The sequence below is a fragment of the Megalobrama amblycephala genome, linkage group LG23, assembly GCF_018812025.1.
Source record: "Megalobrama amblycephala isolate DHTTF-2021 linkage group LG23, ASM1881202v1, whole genome shotgun sequence".
Classification (NCBI taxonomy): domain Eukaryota; kingdom Metazoa; phylum Chordata; class Actinopteri; order Cypriniformes; family Xenocyprididae; genus Megalobrama; species Megalobrama amblycephala.
In genome coordinates this window covers 6,952,660-6,971,037 of record NC_063066.1, presented here as the reverse complement: position 1 = coordinate 6,971,037, position 18,378 = coordinate 6,952,660, and the positions used below count along the sequence as shown (strand labels likewise).

The window sequence follows — 18,378 nt, the reverse complement described above, 5'->3', positions numbered from 1 at the left end:
TGGTTTGTTTCATGGCTTTAAACTCTTTAACGAAGACTATTTTAAAATTCCCATGGGAAAAATACTTCTCAAACTAAGTTCGCAGAAAAAAGTGGACGGCCACTGTCAGCCTGACCAATGACAGACTTGGGGGAGTATTCCAGAAACCTGTTTCAAAACAGTCATTATTTCTATTTGGTGACCCTAGTGGTTCAGAAATTATACACCACATCTTTAATAACCTACATTTATCACTGCCACATTATAGCTTCAAACAAGCCCAAAGCAACAAACACATATAATAGAGCAAATAAGCAAAAAAATAATTCAAAATGACAACAGAATGTGCAAATCAGATGGATTTACTGACAGCAGCAGTTGTAGAGAGATATAGAAAACGTGGATGGCATCAGTACCTTCAGAAATCACTCTCTTTTGTGTTCAGAGTGGATGTTCACCGCATGACAACAATCCCACCTTTTGAAAAAGTACTCCTTCTTGTCTCTTGTCTCAAAGCTACAATAGAGGTTTGCTACAATTTTGGGAGCCATAGATTAACAATGCCTGTCAAAGCAGTATCAGCACGTTCCCACACAATATGCCATAAATAGATTTGTATTGTGTAATTCTTTGAAGGCCTCGGTTCTATGGCTGATGATGTGTGTTTTGTGGTTTTCCCTATGATTAAACACAGACCACCTGCTCAAATATCAGTGTTCTGCAGCTTCAGATGGATCCCGTCTGCTTCAATGTCTGTGGTCTGTCTCTCAGGTGAAAGACACAATACAGCAGTAAACGGAGATGCGAGTCTCCCGATGGCATACGGCTCATGTTCTGTCACCACACAGAAGACAAAAGCTCGGGGGTGAACATCTATCAGCCAGCTCCGCTCCATTTTTGGGGGGCCCTCAAAAGAGCGAAAAATAATATCTTCTTTGTGCAGTATGAAGTCAGAACGTGCTGCAAAAATACAGGGTGTTTTCCCACCCCGTTATATGACTCTGAGTCACAGAGAACATCTTTGTTGGAGCTTTTGAACAAGCAAAGGACAGTCTGAACAGAATGAAAGGTTCCCAGTATGAGATTGTAGCCATCTCACCCTCATTCTGTCCAGGCCTATACTGTTCGCCACACACAAAAATAAAACTAAAAACACCTATTTTCCCTTATACACCACCCTTATGGCTCCACGGGTAGAGAAAGGTCAGTGAAAATGGAGAGCTGTAAATTCAATTCACATGCAATTGCTTTGGAAAATGCAATTCTGTGAAAGTCTGAATCTCACCGGCTGCAGTGAACCAAATAACAGAAAAATGCAATGTTCTGTGCAATCCAGTCTCCTCATTAATGGCTTAAGTGTCTATACTGCAATTGTTTTAAGTAATCCAGAGCATTCCACAAAAACAGCCTTTCTTTTATAATGCATAGCCTCCTCATATCAACAATGTGTACTTAAACAACAGCAGAAATTTTAAAACGACAAATGCACACCACGAAAAAATCCACGCCGGCGCGTTCGTCAACCCGAGAGGGATAATCACAAATCAAGATCCATATTTTCATAATTACATGGTGGCTATCAATTCATCACCAAAATATAAGTCTTTACACAGGATCCTTTCAACCATAACATAATATTAGATTTTTTAAAGCATCGGCATCATCAAAGAAATAAGTAGTGCTGAAAATTCAACCTGTATAAAGCTAATAATACTTGGTATTCAAGGCCCGCTTTGGTAACTTCAATGCAAAACTTTAAATTTTGCATTGAAAATAAATTACCTATGGCTTAAATGAAATAAAATTGGCAGCTGCAAGGAGCTGTCATGCTAAGGCATGAAAACTCCATTGTTGAGTTTTATAATACAAATCTAGGAGACAATTACTTGATAATAAATTAGACAATTTGATGTCTGACTATCCAATTTTAGTTGAATAAAAGCTGTCAAAAACAAAAAGTCATCCAAAACAAAACAGTTGGTCATATATCTGAGAGAATACCAAGATATAAAGCATGCAGTGGTTGAGTCAAATATGCCTCACAGGAACGGTTCCTCTTGATCTTATTAATTGGATCACTCAGAGAGGAGAGGGTAAGTGCATCTATCCTGTGTACACTAATCCCTTCAATAAAGATTAGATGTAATGTGTAAAAAGCCTGTTTCTGAGGCAGTTTGTCTCAGGCAAAATCTGCTTAAAAGGATCAAAAGTATCTCAGCACAACTCAAATGATAAAGCTGCCAAGGATACACAAAGGCATCATGATTTTAACTCAAACACTTTCTGTGAGAGAAAAAAAAAAAAAAAAAAAAATCACACATTATATGGATAGAGCTGAGTTTTGTGAGTGTTGTTGGACTGCATATATCAACACTTCTGGAATGCTGTTTGGCCAATTAAATTGGAGGAATAGAAATAGCTGTTGTATAAAGGAGTTTATGTCATGACCAAAAATTTCTTTCAAGATACAGCTCATTAGGTTTTTGCTCTGATCCATGAATTAATTTAGTCTCTAGTCAAGATAGAGATCTCTTTAATACAAAATACAGTCACTTGTTTATGCTGGTTTGTGCAAGCTTTCTCAGTACAGTGATGTACTGTAAGTGGGTGCTGGAGTGTGCATCCACACTGCCATCTAGTGCATCTGAATGAACTGCAATGCATGTGGCCATTAAGTGCATACTAGTTCAACTCTAGAGCAGTTGCTTGTCATTTAATAGACACTTCCTTTAATGTTTTTTACAGCATAGTTACTAAAGGGATAGTCCCTTTGAAGCAAGATAGATAATTGACCGTTTGCTCAGTTGTTAACAAGCTTGCCAGAATATTTCATAAGAATAAACAGATTTTCACTAAAATGTGCTTGTAAATCCATTTTTCTGAATTTTTTTAAAAGAAATTGTTACATGAAGCAGTAACGTGAATAAAAAATGCAGCAAACTGTAAGGGAAAATCGATGCAAAGTTCGCCTATCACAGTCAAGTGAACAGAGAACTTAATTTCAAAGCGATAACAAATGAGAGTAAGGGAACATAACTGTTTCTAAAAATTCCTTCAACATTTGCACTAAGATATTGTGAACGCTTTACTATCAACATGTTGATATAAATCAAAATATAATGAAGTTAGGAAGGTTTTTATGTAAGTTTTTAAGCAGGATTTAGAGAAGGGTCAGTGGTCCAGTCTTTGTGTTCCTATCGTTCCAATGGCATTGCTAAATGTCATAACACATGTTATGAGTCACTGTAAATGTAGTTGTTATATACTTTGTTATATAAGGACATACACATTGAAGCTAGACTCTGAAGAAGATGAAACAACTCTGCATGAAAAGAGGAAGTCATAAACACATACACTTTAAGAATTCAAACTGTGAGAAAACGGCATTTCTCCATGCTACGTCTTTATGAATTATTACTCTCTCGGTCTAATGGCTGTGATTTTCAACATATTCAGACTCAATATACCATATTACTGAATTAGTCTGAACAAACAATATTATGGTATCATAAAGCTTTCATTTTATAAATTGCCTGCAAATAATAAACAGGTATCCTGTTCTCACTTATAAATGCTGAACGCAGTCTGTCCGCTGTTCTGAATGTACGCGATGTAATGAGCATAAAATTGCAGTGGAAGACCATTTACCACCAAATAAAAAACATACTTTGGAAGACAAACTGGCACTTAGGTCATTATCGTTCCATTTTCTCAGCAACAGTGCTCTCACAGAAAGTGCCTCAGGTGCTATTACGTATCGCGGTAGAAATTCGATAGCCAAGTCCCGTGAGATTGACTCTGGCACAGGTTCAGGTTTGGCCAGCGGGGTGGAAGTGGAAATTGAGCTCTGAGGATCAGAGTGAGGTGAGGTGGGGGGGTTACTCGGCACTGCCACTGAACTGTGTGGTTCAACTGAGGGGCAGCCACCTGTCACAAGGCTATCCCTTTACCTCAACCAGTCGGACACAGTTCTGCTCCTTATTCAGACTCCCCACCGGCCAAACACTCTGTGTGTTCCTTAAGACTCCCATGTGTTCTTCCACATGTCTGGCGTGCATTCCTAACAAACTGTCGGGTGATGGGATAACACTTTAAATACTGAAATCCGCTTAGAGCGTGTTTAAGTTACATAGTCTGATAAGCATCGCCTACTAATATCGATCCATGATGCATTTGTTAATTGATGTCAAAATGTATTTAAGATGAAGAAGCCACTGGTTCTATTACATTAAAGCTACTGTAATTTTGCTTGCATTCGGTCATGAAATACTTTACAAATCTCTTGCGGCGAAAAAGAGCTAGCTCAGTTATAAGCACATTCTACTGCGATGCTATTGCACTTGTACACATACAAACCTGCGCAATATTTAAACTCGGTTTTCAAGGCATCATGAATGTCTTATTTTATCTCTCCGAAACAACCAGAAGATTTTAGCGCAAGAGTCAAAAAAGTGCACTTTAAAAAACACAAAAGCCCTTCACAAGGAGAGAAAAGGAAAGAGAAAAAAAGTGTTGTGCAAAGAAAATGCATTAAAATGCCATTTCAAATTCTACAAAAGGCAATTTAGCCTCACAAAGACCAGATAAAAACCTTTAAAAATGACAAAAGGGCAATGAGACACTAGCGCTAAAACCCACTGAAAATGCAAGGTTATAATGGATAAAAAACGAAAGCAATGTTGTATGTCAGATGGCAGAGGCTGTGCCCACCAGCTGCGGCTGATGACCTGGAGAGAGAAACTAAAGCTGTCATTACTGCTTTCTGAATCCATTATATCAGGAGGAAGTGACATACTGCCATCCTTGATGTTCTTTTCAACCTAAACAAAGTCTTACTGATGAAGAGCAGATCTCAGGCTGCTCATTTAAGAACAATATGCTTGACAATTAGAAGAGCGAGTCTCTGTGTGCTCAGCCTCTCCCTGTTAATTGTAGGTTGTGGGCTTTTCAAAGATGCACCAGCAGTGAATCTGTGGGAAGACAAACTGAACGGAAACAACAAACCATTGTGTTCACACAGTCCTATATTTGAAGAAATGTATTACTCAAATGTTAGTGGATTTCTGGATCGTTCTGAAAGGGATATTTCACCCAAAAATCAAAGTACTGTCATCGTTTCATGCTATTTCAAAGCCATTTGAACACAAAGGGGGATGTTAGGCAGAATGACAGCCTCACTCACCACACACTTTCATCATATGGGGGAAAAAAAAAAGATGAAATATTCTGCCTAACATCTCCCTTTGTCATCAACATCAGGGCGAGTAAATGATTCATTCATGAGATTAATTTTGAGGTGATCATCTTTAACTTCATCTCTTATAGAAGTAAAATTTCAAAGTGTTGACTAGCTCTGAAAAGATAAGTGATATCCGATTTGCGACTCACTTTTGAACCAGTTATCTTCAGTTGAATGATTCACAAAGCATTTGTAATTCACTTGACAATAAACAAGAACTCTCTAAAATTATTGATATGTTGGAGCCAAAACAACACAAACATTTGACAATATACATGAGCTAATGAAACATACACTCTAAAAAATGCTGGGTTAAAAACAACCCAAGTTGGGTTGAAAATGGACAAACCCAGCGATTGGGTTGTTTTAACCCAGCGGTAGGGTTAAATGTTTGCCCAACCTGCTGGGTAGTTTTATTTAACTCAACTATTGTTTAAAAATTACTGTATTGCTTAATTAAAATTAACCCAAAGTATGTTGGAAATGAACATTTATTAATGTTCAATGAATAATTATTAAACAATAAACATTTATTAAATTGCTTTTTAATACATTTATATTAATAAACTATTAAATTTATATTAATAAAATATTAAAGCTTATTAATAAACATTCACCTTTTGTCTATTATTGTTGCCTCTAATTGTATCTGGTTTTTAATTTCCCAACTATTTTGGGTTCATTTTAAGCTAGCCATATAGCAATTTTTAAACAATAGTTGGTTTAAATAAAACTACCCAGCAGGTTGGGCAAACATTTAACCCAACCGCTGGGTTAAAACAACCCAATCGCTGGGTTTGTCCATTTTCAACCCAACTTGGGTTGTTTTTAACCCAGCATTTTTTAGAGTGTAAGCTTAGTAAAAGTATTATTTATTTGCTTTATACAATTTCTTTGTGCAATTCTGCTAAAAAAGAATCAGACTTCCCAATGCTAATTAGCAAAGATTCTTCAGTCACATATACACAAAAGTCTTTATAGTACGATCTGAGTGGACTCCCAGCCACCATGTTTGGAAATACCATTTCCCATACACAAAAACAGGAATGTTGTAGATGGATCCAAGAATATCATGTATCATTTAAGATGGGTAAGATGGGTGGAAACTTTCCCAGCATGCCTGGCTGATTCCTTCTGAGGTATGCCAGTTTGCTTTTGTTAGTGTTGTGGATAGATTTCCCTTCCCAAGCTCTGGAATCCAGCAGGCTAACTGGGTGGCAACAATGTGAGTCTTTATTTGCTCCTTAAGGCAGAGCGAGGCGCGCCTACACATGGCGAGCGATCCACATGCTACGGCCTTCAGCTTAACCAGGACAACAATTAAACCAGACAAGACAAACCTGCAGGGCTTATATGGAAACACCCGGGAAAATGTGACCTTATGAGTCACAAATAATTGATTTTAACTGTCACTAGTTCATGTTGCTGTGCACACATGCAACTTAAAGCAAATCATTAAATGAGATGACTTTATTACAAGCCAGTAATGCGGTGGGAAGAAAAATATAAGTGAATGTAGGCAACAAGGAAGTAAGGGAACTAATGACTTACTCTGTAGGATTTAATGATGCGTTGGCATTGACTAATTACATACATTTGTATGCTCCTCAACCTTTTCCCATTCCCATTAACAGAGAAGTGGGCACATAGTCCATTTCCTGTTCATGTTCAGGACAGGAATGGGTGGAGAAGAAGGTCCAAATGAACAGCGGGAGATTTGTGATGATGCATCAAAGTAATTAGTCTTTCTTTTTTTCTGAATAAGCACTTTTCGCCCTTCTAAGTTTGTAGCACTGCTCCAATCTGGGCGCAGCAATTAGCTTATGGATGTTTTCTTCCGAATGCAAATATCCAAAATGAAAGTGGTGACCTGACGTCTCGTGAAATGTATTTATGACAAACTGCTCAACCCTCTATCCATGTAATTAATATTTGGGCAAGCAGCAGTCAGAACCAAGAACAGCAAAATGCAAATCACTAGAGTGCTTAGTAGAACGGCATCATAAAATATGCATGAGCAGAAAAAGGCGAAAAACCCTCGCTTGTTGGATCTCAATTCTTTAGAAACCTGTAAATGTAATACATCGTACAACAGGTGAAATTAAGGCTAGGTAAAATATGACAAATGACACAGCAACTGGAAAAGTTGGAAAGCTGGCTTCAGCACAAAACTCACTTTAATAGGGACAAGCACAGATAAAAGCAATGAAAAGGGTGTATTCGGGTATATTTGTCAACTTTTTGACATTAAGATTAATGCAGGGTTTAAAGATATTTGTTGCTTAAAGGTGCAGTAAGCAATTTCTGAGAAAGGCTAAACACTGTTGACATTTGAAATCAACCCAAACACCTCTCCCTTCCCTGCTCCACCCCCAAAATGCAAGAACAGGTTTCCATGCTGTTTTCAGGCCTTCCCATTTAAGTCTCTCCAGCACTGGAAAGCTTTTCTAAGATTAATACGGGTCTTAAAGCTCTTGCCTGATCATAACTCATCTTTTTCCAGTTATATTCATCTGACATTTTTTTGTGTTGTAATGTCTCTTAGCCATCTGTTTTCTACAGTGTTTTTTCAAATCTCTCTCTTGCTCACTCTCTCTCCTCCCCCCTCATGAGTGGACACGCCCCCTTCTGCTGATTGGCTACAAGTGTGTTGTGATGCTCGGTTTGATCTATATATATATATATATATATATATATATATATATATATATATATATATATATATATATATATATATATGTACACACCGTTCAAATGTTTGAGGTCTTTTTTGATAGTTTTTTAATAGTTTTACCGAAGACTATGGGAGAAAGTGCAACGCACAATATGGCGGAATAATTCCCGCCTTCTACATAAGAGCCAACCGCCGATTGGTAAAGTCATAGCATCACTGCAGCGGCTGTTACAAGCTCTGGTTCCTATAGAAACAGTCAGATGCGCGCCTCCGAAATGAGGCACAAGAGATGTGCAGTTAGGACTGCGCACGTGCATTAGCTTGATCCAGCCTTTTTTTGTCATGATTCGAGCGTTTAGAAACAACATTTATGAGACAGTTCTCAGATTTCATTGGTGATTTCAAATATGAAATTTAATCAAAAGCTTGGCAAACAGCTTTGGAGAATTTGATGTTTTCCCATTCAAAGAGATAGGAGCTGTACTCGAATGCCTGAGAGGCATTTCAAAGATGACCGCTGAGTGAAATAACTTGTCTTAAAGGGACTTTGGTTTTACTCAAGGATGTATTAAATTGATAAAAAGTGACTGTAAAGACATAATGATAATATTTCAAATAAATGCTGTTCTTTTAAACTTTATATTCATCAAAGAATCCTAAAAAAAACTATGTATCACAGTTTCACAAAGCAACGTTGATAATATTAATAAATGATTCTAGCAAATCAGCATATTAGAATGATTTCTGAAGGATCATGTGACACTTAAGACTGGAGCAATGTCTTAAAAAAATTGGCTTTCCCATCACAGGAATAAATTACATTTTAAATATTACAATAAAATAAAAAAAATATATCTTAAATCATAATAATATTAAACAATATGACTGGTTTTTTTTTTATTAAACATCAATAAATGCTGTCACTGTGAGCATAAAAAACTTCTTTCAAAAACAATAAAAAATCTTACCAACCCCAAAACATTTGTATGATAGCGTATACACACGTGAAATATACAATTTATAATTGTATAGTTTCCAGCTATTAAATAGCATATACTTAACACAGCAAGCATTATATAAAAAATATAATTGTACTCATCTGACACATCAAATATGTTGCTAAAATAAAACATGTTGGCAGGGCAAGTAAAACTTGGCCACACTGGCCAGCCCAAAAAAATCTTATTATTGAGCCCCATGTGAAAAATGGTCCAATTTTCTTGAATTCACCCTATCCAGATGAACGCCGAGACACTGTAAGGAGGCTGTCTGGAAGGAAACTAGTGACTGAGACAAAGTGCAATAATCAAAGTCTGGCTCCAATGGCATCTAATCCACACATAACATAAGAACTCTAAATTACATGCCGTTGGCTGGCCAATGGATAAGGGTCATCTGCTGTCAGAGACCTGTTCTTTTGGTCCACTATTTTGGTCATTACACAAACATATGTTCCCCCCTGGAGTCTAGACAACCCCACCCCGCTGACTGGCATTATATGGCTCCCAACAAACAAAACAGCTAGAACAATAGCATTGTGTTTAAACTTTCCCATTGATGATTACAAGTTTCAACATCTGTGCTACTTCCATCAGCTGAAGGTGATACATTTGACTTTTGAGTAAAACACTGGTTCTAGTTCAAACTGCTGCCAAACTTTCTGTGAAAGTTTCACACACTCAGTTATGCTCCAAAACATTTCAATGAATGCCATATTCAAGTAAGAAGTGAAGTCAAACACTGTCTGTTTGTTTTATGTGGAGAGAGAGGTGTGTTCGCCATAGACTGAAAGACAAACAAATTAAAACCTTATGAATGCCGCTGGCTATTGGGTTGTTTGAGTGAACAATGAAGCTAAAGCTAGCTAAGGATCCAGTGGCTGATTCACAAAGTTTACTATAGAAAAAGATGACCAGTCCCTGAAGGAATCTGTTGGGGTTGTCTCATGATCCGTCTTGACCTTTGTCATGTAATTTTTTTCCCACAGCAACCATTAGGGATTCATGAAAATGCTTTCATGTTTGCTGAGGCAGACTGACATTATGTTTTGATGCTGGGAGACATGCAAATCTTTCTGGTTTGGTGAATGTCTCGACAATCATCTCAGTGACACTAATGTGCATTGATGCTAATGAGCTTATAGCGGCGTTAATTATTTCAGCAGGAGAAAAATGACAATATGCAATGTGTTGTAAGTGTCTTGAATAACAGCTTACACTGCGCCACATCCTTTAAAGTGAGATAAACTGCCACCATACTGAGGACTGAACAATTTATGGTGATGTCCTGTGTCTCGGAAGGAAAAGGGAAATTGTATAAAGTCACACAGACAGGATGACACTTTTATGAGGTACTGGTATTAATAAATGGCATAAAAATGACTTTTTGTTATATGAAATAATGACAGTTTCCAAATAAATGTTTAGTATTTTTATGTGTTAAATTACTTTTAACAAAAACAAAAATTGAGTAAAATTTATTTTTAAAGGCCCCAATATACTTCAAACGAAATCAAAGAACGAACTGATGTGACGTCATTTCGAACAAAATCAGGCCTAAACGAAGTTCGTTTTGTGTACTTTTTGGAAGTTCGAAACGGCTTGCCAAAGCGAACTCTCAGGAAAAGTTTGCTCCAGCTGCAAAACACCTTCGTACTTCCATTGATCCGTAACGTAATAGGAGGTGTGCGCCGAGGCTCCGCCTTCTTTCACGTGGAACTCTTCTCTGACTCATTTCATCTGTAGAGTTCGTTGAGGTAAGAGCTCCGCGGGTGAAAACATGAACACACTGAATAGTTTATTGAATTTTATAGTACAAAATGTTGAGCTTCTAGTGAAATGAGGCACTGACACTGTTCTTCATGTTTGATACTGTAAAGCTGCTTGCTATTAAGCAATCTATTGGATAAATTGCTGTATAAATATGTGAAGTGCTAATTTGCAGAGCTCGTGCTAACATACCAATGCTGTTATGATCAGACGCTTTTCTTAATCTATCTATACAAATGCTTGCTGTTTTCTCATTTTTGTTGTGTTTATTTTGTTACTGAGAGGAAAGTGCACAGCACATATTTACATATTCATCTAAACGCCGCTCTCAGCAGTGTGGGCGGAGTCAGATGTTCGATTACAGTATATCGCAGCTCACGTATTTCGAACTTCGTTTTACCCCTAAACGATGAATGGAAAAGAACTTTGTTTGAAGTGTATCGGGGCCTTAAGTGTGGTACTGAAATTTTAAAAATGTGACGCTTTGAGCGCCGTTGAGTGGATTCGTATACACCGCTGACTAACCATTGTGTTCATGCGCTCATCCATTATGTGTGTGATTGGCTGCAATGATCAACATACGGGAGCGTTGAAAGCACACAAAAGTGTTTGAATTTGAAAGCTTCACAGCGTCATTGATGTCGATTAGCCAATCACAGACATGTCTGATGAGCACATGAACACAATTGCCAATCAGAAGTGTTTACGAATCCGCTCAACAGTGCTCAAAGCGTCACATTTTAAAAATTTCAGTACCAACTTGGTATCACGGTCGATAATTTTGACAACAAAAAAGCATGGCATCAAAGCAGTCCATATGTAAATTAGGGCTGGGCGATATATCGCATGCGATTGTCACGCGCATTTCGTCAGTAAAGCCGGTTCCCTGATTACCGCTAAATCGCCATCACCTGCTTTCAAATGGAGCGGCATTTAACAGACAGAACCGTAGATCACTGACAAGCTACGCAATATCGCGTTCATTATTGCAGATGAATCGCCTTCGATAATGAACGCAATATTGCGTAGCTTGTCAGTGAACTACGGCTCTGTCTATTAAATGCCGCTCCATTTGAAAGCAGGTGACGGCGATTTAGCGGTAATCAGGGAACCGGCTTTACTGACGAAATGCGCGTGACAATCGCATGTGATATATCGCCCAGCCCTAATGTAAATCCATGAATCCATTATATAAATAAAATTAAATTAAGGTTCTTAAAATGGTCTTTGCAACACCTTGTTCACAAGTTGGCTATTTGTTAGTTTGGATATTCAAATTCTTTTGATACAGATGCTTCAGATAATTTTGTTGCTTTTTAGGTTCCTCAAAGCTCTTTTCTAAAGAAATAGAGAATAAAAAGTTTTTTCGTTAATTTTAAAAGGTTCTCCAGTGGAATCAGGCTATAAAACCCTATTTGGTTCTAAATTGAATCTTTTATTTTTAACTAAATATGTTTCTTTAAAACTTTAGACTGTATTGAATGGCACTTTATAAAACATATACTTATTTGAATCCACTAAAAAGTGGAACGAAAGTCACATCAGAATGAGTTTTTTTTTTTTTTTTTGCCATGAGGGGCTTTATTCCCAAAACTCAATATGGATCTTGGCCAGCTCTGGGCATTTGTGAACTGCTCTCAAAAGCACAGCTTCACCTCGTCTTGACTCTGGCTCAAAACAAAATTAGTCATACCCATTTCAACAGTGCTGCATTATTTGAAGGCTCTCCTAGAAAAAGCTGTGTGCATTATGAGATGACCTGCCATGCAGCCAGCTCCATTGAGTCATCATTCAGTGAAAGCTCAACATACAGGGTGAAAACAGAAGGAGAGTTTAAATCAGCACACTAAGTATAACCGAAAACCACAATATGAACACTAAATCAGTGTGACATCACATACTATACGCTACAAAGATTATCAAGAGAAAGATAAGGCTAGAGTAAAAGATATGAGTCATACGCATGTTGCTGTGATCATCATACGCAAGAGGCGTCATTGTCAAATCACCAAGTGATCTCGCCTCATTGATACAGTTAACTAGAAATGCTTATTATAAATCAACCTTTAGGCCTGTGCTGGCATGAATGCAGGACTCTCTAATTGAATCCTAGACCCCTGACGAGAAGCTAACAACATTAATGGACCCCCTTCCCAATCTCCAACAGATTCCTGGCATCATGGAATCATATCTAAGACATATCTCAATATTTTCTGCAGATATATCCTCCAGCTCTTCAGCAACCTTTCTCAGGCTGCCCTGCCTGAGATAAGAATAGTACATAGCCTCAAGAAATACATTTGGCACAGCAGGTCAGCCATGGAAAATTACCTTCTGTGCTTTTTAATATCGAGAAACTTTTCTTCCTTTTGGAGCTGCAAAACACCAGTGGTAGAGAAGGAAAGATGGCATGAGAGTTCATTTTTCCAAAAATATACAAGACAATACAGAGTAGGCTTTTGATAGTGAAGCCTTTATGGTAACAGATTTTCTCATGTGTCACATAACCCTAGGGTGGTCTAAATTGGATGTTTGTTGCTAGTTTAAGAATGCCCTACAATACTGGCAGGAAGTTGAGACTACTCAGCATAAACAGAAGAAAGGCTGAAACAACACCGAAGCTCTTTTCAACAGCAGTTCTGTGCACCTTTTAACCGCATCTTAGACTGCCAACATGATACCTCCCATTCTAAAAGAGTCACTTCCTCAAGAACAAACATATCATATGAACAACTCATATTATTATCATCACAAAACTAACTCTGTTCTTCCTAAAAAGCTTTAAGGACTGTTTCCATCTGAAAAGCTTCACTGTAAACTATTATGCCTGAAATGCATCCAACCACATGAATGTCATATCAGTGCTGACAGCACAGTCGGTGACATAGATGTCAGCCCCCTGTGGATATACAATAAGCTCAGTGTTACTATGGGGATGACAGTACTTTTATGAAGAAATAGCACAAAAATAGCCCTGCAGTGCACAACAATGCATCGTAACCTATATTATATATTCATATGTGGTATGAGATGAAAAACAAACACCCCACATGAACTGCTCTGAATGAGAAAACAGACATTTTCAACACGGGGGCGTGGAATATGCTTCCTCATCGCTAAGGGCAGGTACACCTCCACACAGTTCTGATATCTCTGCCATGGGAACAAAGGATGTCAATTTTGCTTAAGATACAGACAAACACAATATCCACTGAAGCTGCCCAAGGTACAGTATAAAGTATCATCATTTACATTTACCCTGGAACACATAAGCAAAAATACAAAAACATTCGCCACTATTCAATGAATGTACTAGTTTAGCATAACACTAGCTGATTGGTCTGGTACCTTAGCTTATTCACAAATGTTCAGTTATACGTTTTTCTGTGCATTATGTTTTTGTTTGATCAGGCATTACAAACAGCTACCCCTTGTGGGGTCCTATATATGAAAACAATTAACAGGCAGACTGAATTTTTCAGCCTGAAAGTTGATGTATTCAAAATCACTCCCAACAACCTTATAAAGTGCCCTTTTTGACAGGACGGCCATTTGTAGTGCAGTCTGAAACCATTATCGATTGCACTCATTCAGTTTCATAATGCACCTCAATAACGAGTGTACAAGCAGGTGAATAACAATTTTAATTTCCTCCTGTTGGAAGACTTGGAAATCACATGGTCCACTTTTTATAATCTGATTTGCCATTTGAAGCATTATAACTTCAGTCACTATCAAAATGATGATAAGAGCAGCCACGATTTTTGTTATTTATTTTTTAAATCCACCTTTAGCTGCACAGATGTAAGGTCTATACTAGAATTAACTCTTATTCTATGAGGGTGAAAAAAATATGACAGGATTTATATCTCTTGGTGAACTAATGTAGCCATGATGTAAACATAATGTAGCCATAATTAAACGCAAGTTCACCTCACTCTGGTGAATGGCATTTCTGTGCTTTCAATCTTGTGTTTTCTGTACATTATCTTTTTTTCAAGACATCTTAAAAAATCCAAACAAACATTACATGGAGCAAATGAAAAATAGATTTACAAAAACTCCAGAGCAGTCGAGACTCCGGCAGAAATGGGATCATGTTGTTCTTGCATGTTATCCAGAAGCTTTCATCACCGGAGAAGTCACATGTCGGCTACCTGCTGTATTTTCATTTTTGTAAAGTGTAACTATAGAAAAACACACGATTCTAGTGAACATACAAATAATGTATAACTATAAAAACGGAGAGATTATGTCGATATGGTGTTAAATTCAGAGTAAACATCTGAATGAAGAGTTCTTTATCGAAATTAAGTAAACGGTGTGCTTCGTTTAAATTTTTGTTTCGAAAACTTATAAAACTGTAGAAATCCGTGTCCTTACCTTGATTTGTAGTGACAGTCTTTTCCTCTTTTGCGTATCTTCTTGCAATAGTAAACAGCAGCGTTGATATTACACTGAGTGTGTTTGTTGCGATTGAGATGCGCGCAGAAGTTTATGGAAATCAAGATTCCCAATCATTTTCCTTCGCCTTGAGCAAAGCAATAAACGCGCAAACACAGTGTCAGCTCAATGTTGACAGCTTCCTTACTGTAACATTCAAGTGTGAACGACGCGCTTGACGATACACCTCCTATTCCACGGGCTCCACACACAACTACTCCCCACGGACACGTGATCATCCCACGGGAATAGCTCTCATCCCTCCCTCACCGGCAGTTGGGATCGGTTACACCGGCAGTACACACGTCCTTGAGTTCGGATCTGTCGATTGTGTTGCGTCCTTCTTGATGGCATGTGCACAATGCGTTGGACAATGGAAACCATTTGACAAGCATTGACATGGAAATCAGTTACTGCATGTACGGATATCGATCTGGTTATAAACAGAGATATCGACTAAATACATTCAGCCTGAGAATTATGGTATGGACGGATCTGACCACCCTATCTAAGATAGTCTTAGAAATATTAATTCTGTTTTAATAGCCTATGTATTCAGTCTTATAGAAGTAGGCCAATATATCCCTTTCAAATTCTCTAACCCAAAAAAAAAAAAAAAGTTAGATTAAAAGTTAGCCAAAGCTCACATTTTCACCTGATAAATAATAATAATACAAAAAGATGGTAACCATGGCAACAGCAGGCTGCTCCAGCACTTTTGTACATTTCCGGATGGCCATACAGTTATATCGCTTCGTTATTGATTTAAATATCACAAACATATTGCAGATAAAGGAAAACTTTTTGATTATGTTAAATGAACAGATTGCTTCCATACAGAAATCCCATTAACCATTTGATTCCCTGACTTTACACTCTTATGGAAATTTATCCTGGTAACCATACTTTTTAATAGTGTCAATAAATAAATAACAATAGTTATTAGTTGAAATAACTAAAGGGTTTGTCCATTTTCATTATAACAGGATATTCTTGTAAGTTGTAAGATGAAATGGACAGATACCTCAGGAGTCAAGTCTCTCACATAAAATAATTTCATCTGAAATCAATATTTCATTGATTCAAGCAGTGGCGTCATTTCGCCAAAAGATACTTCAACGTGACAGTCCCACTTTCTTCACAAAAAGTATGAATATTATCCAATTTCAGTGTTATTTTTAATATATAACCAAAAACATTTTTGTTCATGTCAATCAATCAAAAAAGTCAATCAATCAAAAACCACAGCCAATCAGAACACAGTGTGGGCGGGCTTTCACGGTATTTGCATGATTAAACTTAATGACAATCGCAAGGAAATGGATAAATACATAATCAAATTCACATATATTACACAATTTAAACATTATTTAAAGGTGCCATCGAACGTTTTTTACGAGATGTAATATAAGTCTAAGGTGTCCCCTGAATGTGTCTGTGAAGTTTCAGCTCAAAATACCCCATAGATTTTTTTAAATTAATTTTTTTTAACTGCCTATTTTGGGGCATAATTAGAAATGCGCCGATTCAGGCTGCGGCCCCTTAAATTGCTCATGCTCTCCGCCCCCTCCCGAGCTCTCGACTCTATCATTGCATAAACAAAGTTCACACAGCTAATATAACCCTCAAAATGGATCTTTACAAAGTGTTCGTCATACATACTGCATGCATACATCGGATTATGTGAGTTTTGTATTTATTTGGATGTTTACATTTAATTCTGAATGAATTTGAGGCTGTGCTCTGTGGCTAACGGCTAATGCTACACTGTTGGAGAGATTTATAAAGAATGAAGTTGTGTTTATGAATTATACAGACTGCAAGTGTTTAATAATGAAAATAACGACAGCTCTTGTCTCCATGAATACAGTAAGAAATGATGGTAACTTTAACCACATTTAACAGTACATTAGCAACATGCTAACGAAACATTTAGAAAGACAATTCACAAATATCACTAAAACTATCATGATATCATGGATCATGTCAGTTATTATTGCTCCATCTGCCATTTTTCGCTATTGTCCTGGTTTTCCTACCTAGTCTGATGATTCAACTGTGCATATCCAGATGTCCTGCCCTTGTGTAATGCCTTGAACATGGGCTGGCATATGCAAATATTAGGGGCGTACATATTAATGATCCCGACTGTTACGTAACAGTCGGTGTTATATTGAGATTCGCCTGTTCTTTGGAGGTCTTTTAAACAAATGAGATTTATATAAGAAGGAGGAAACAATGGTGTTTGAGACTCACTGTATGTCATTTCCATGTACTGAACTCTTGTTATTTAACTATGCCAAGGTAAATTAAATTTTTGATTCTAGGGCACCTTTAAAATACACACTGAGCTACTAAAACAATCTTTGTCATAGAACAGTTTGTCCACATGTTGAACGTTCTTGCTTAATTGTTTAATTTCAAGATCTGAGGTGAATTATCCGTTGTTGCTTTTAAATATCATTTAGTGCTCCCAGCTAGGTAAAGTCATGTTACACGCTTTTAACATTAAATAAAATACATGCAGTAAACGCAAATGCCTCTGATTGGTCATTATTTTCAACAGAAATCCCTGTGATTGGCTACAATTCTCAACGCTGCAAAATCACATTGGCAGCACCTCTGATCTTATAATTTAATAATAATAAAAAAATCTTACATGACAGGAATATAACAATCAGATCACATTAATTTACTTACTTTATTTAAAAATACAAATTATATGTTACACATAGTAATATAACTCTGTTAATCCTGCATGCAATGAATACAATTATATAAGTTGCATTGACTTGACCAGGCCATACCCTGGATTCAATACTGTCCTAATGACCTTGTCTGGTTTATTTCCAATGATGATCAGCTGACTGCAGTATACTTATTTAAGACTAAATTGTTTGTAAAACCACACTGTGGTAGGGAAATCTAAATTAGTCCAAGAGGCTGTAAATAAGGACATATATTGTTGTTACTGTTTTTATATGGAATATCTAACTTTGGTCTGTCTCATAACCTTCTCGATACAGACTGTGAGTTGAGGGCTGAGAAACTCAAGTAACATTCTGGCACTTGACCACCCTGGGCCTCCTCCACACGTGGATTTCCAAGTGGAAAATCTTTCCTTGGAACACAGGTTTCTGCCAGAGTTCAGTGAGTATTCACCATTATATAACAAGAAGAGAAATATCGCACATGTTAGGACAATAACGGTTCACATTACAACCTAAGTGAAATAAACTACACAGGAGTGACAAAACTTCCACTCAAAGGAGATG

General features: G+C 37.3%; 1 protein-coding gene across 5 annotated transcripts in view; it reads right to left on the bottom strand.

Moving 5' to 3' along the window:
- The window catches only part of mid2 (midline 2), a 163,397-nt gene extending 148,046 nt beyond the window's left edge, over positions 1-15,351 (bottom strand). For all 5 annotated transcript variants that reach the window (XM_048176766.1, XM_048176764.1, XM_048176770.1 and 2 more), the window contains exon 1: positions 15,044-15,351. The gene's annotated coding sequence lies outside the window, so the exon portion shown is untranslated. The remainder of the gene's footprint in view (positions 1-15,043) is intronic.
- Positions 15,352-18,378: the final 3,027 nt, after the last annotated feature.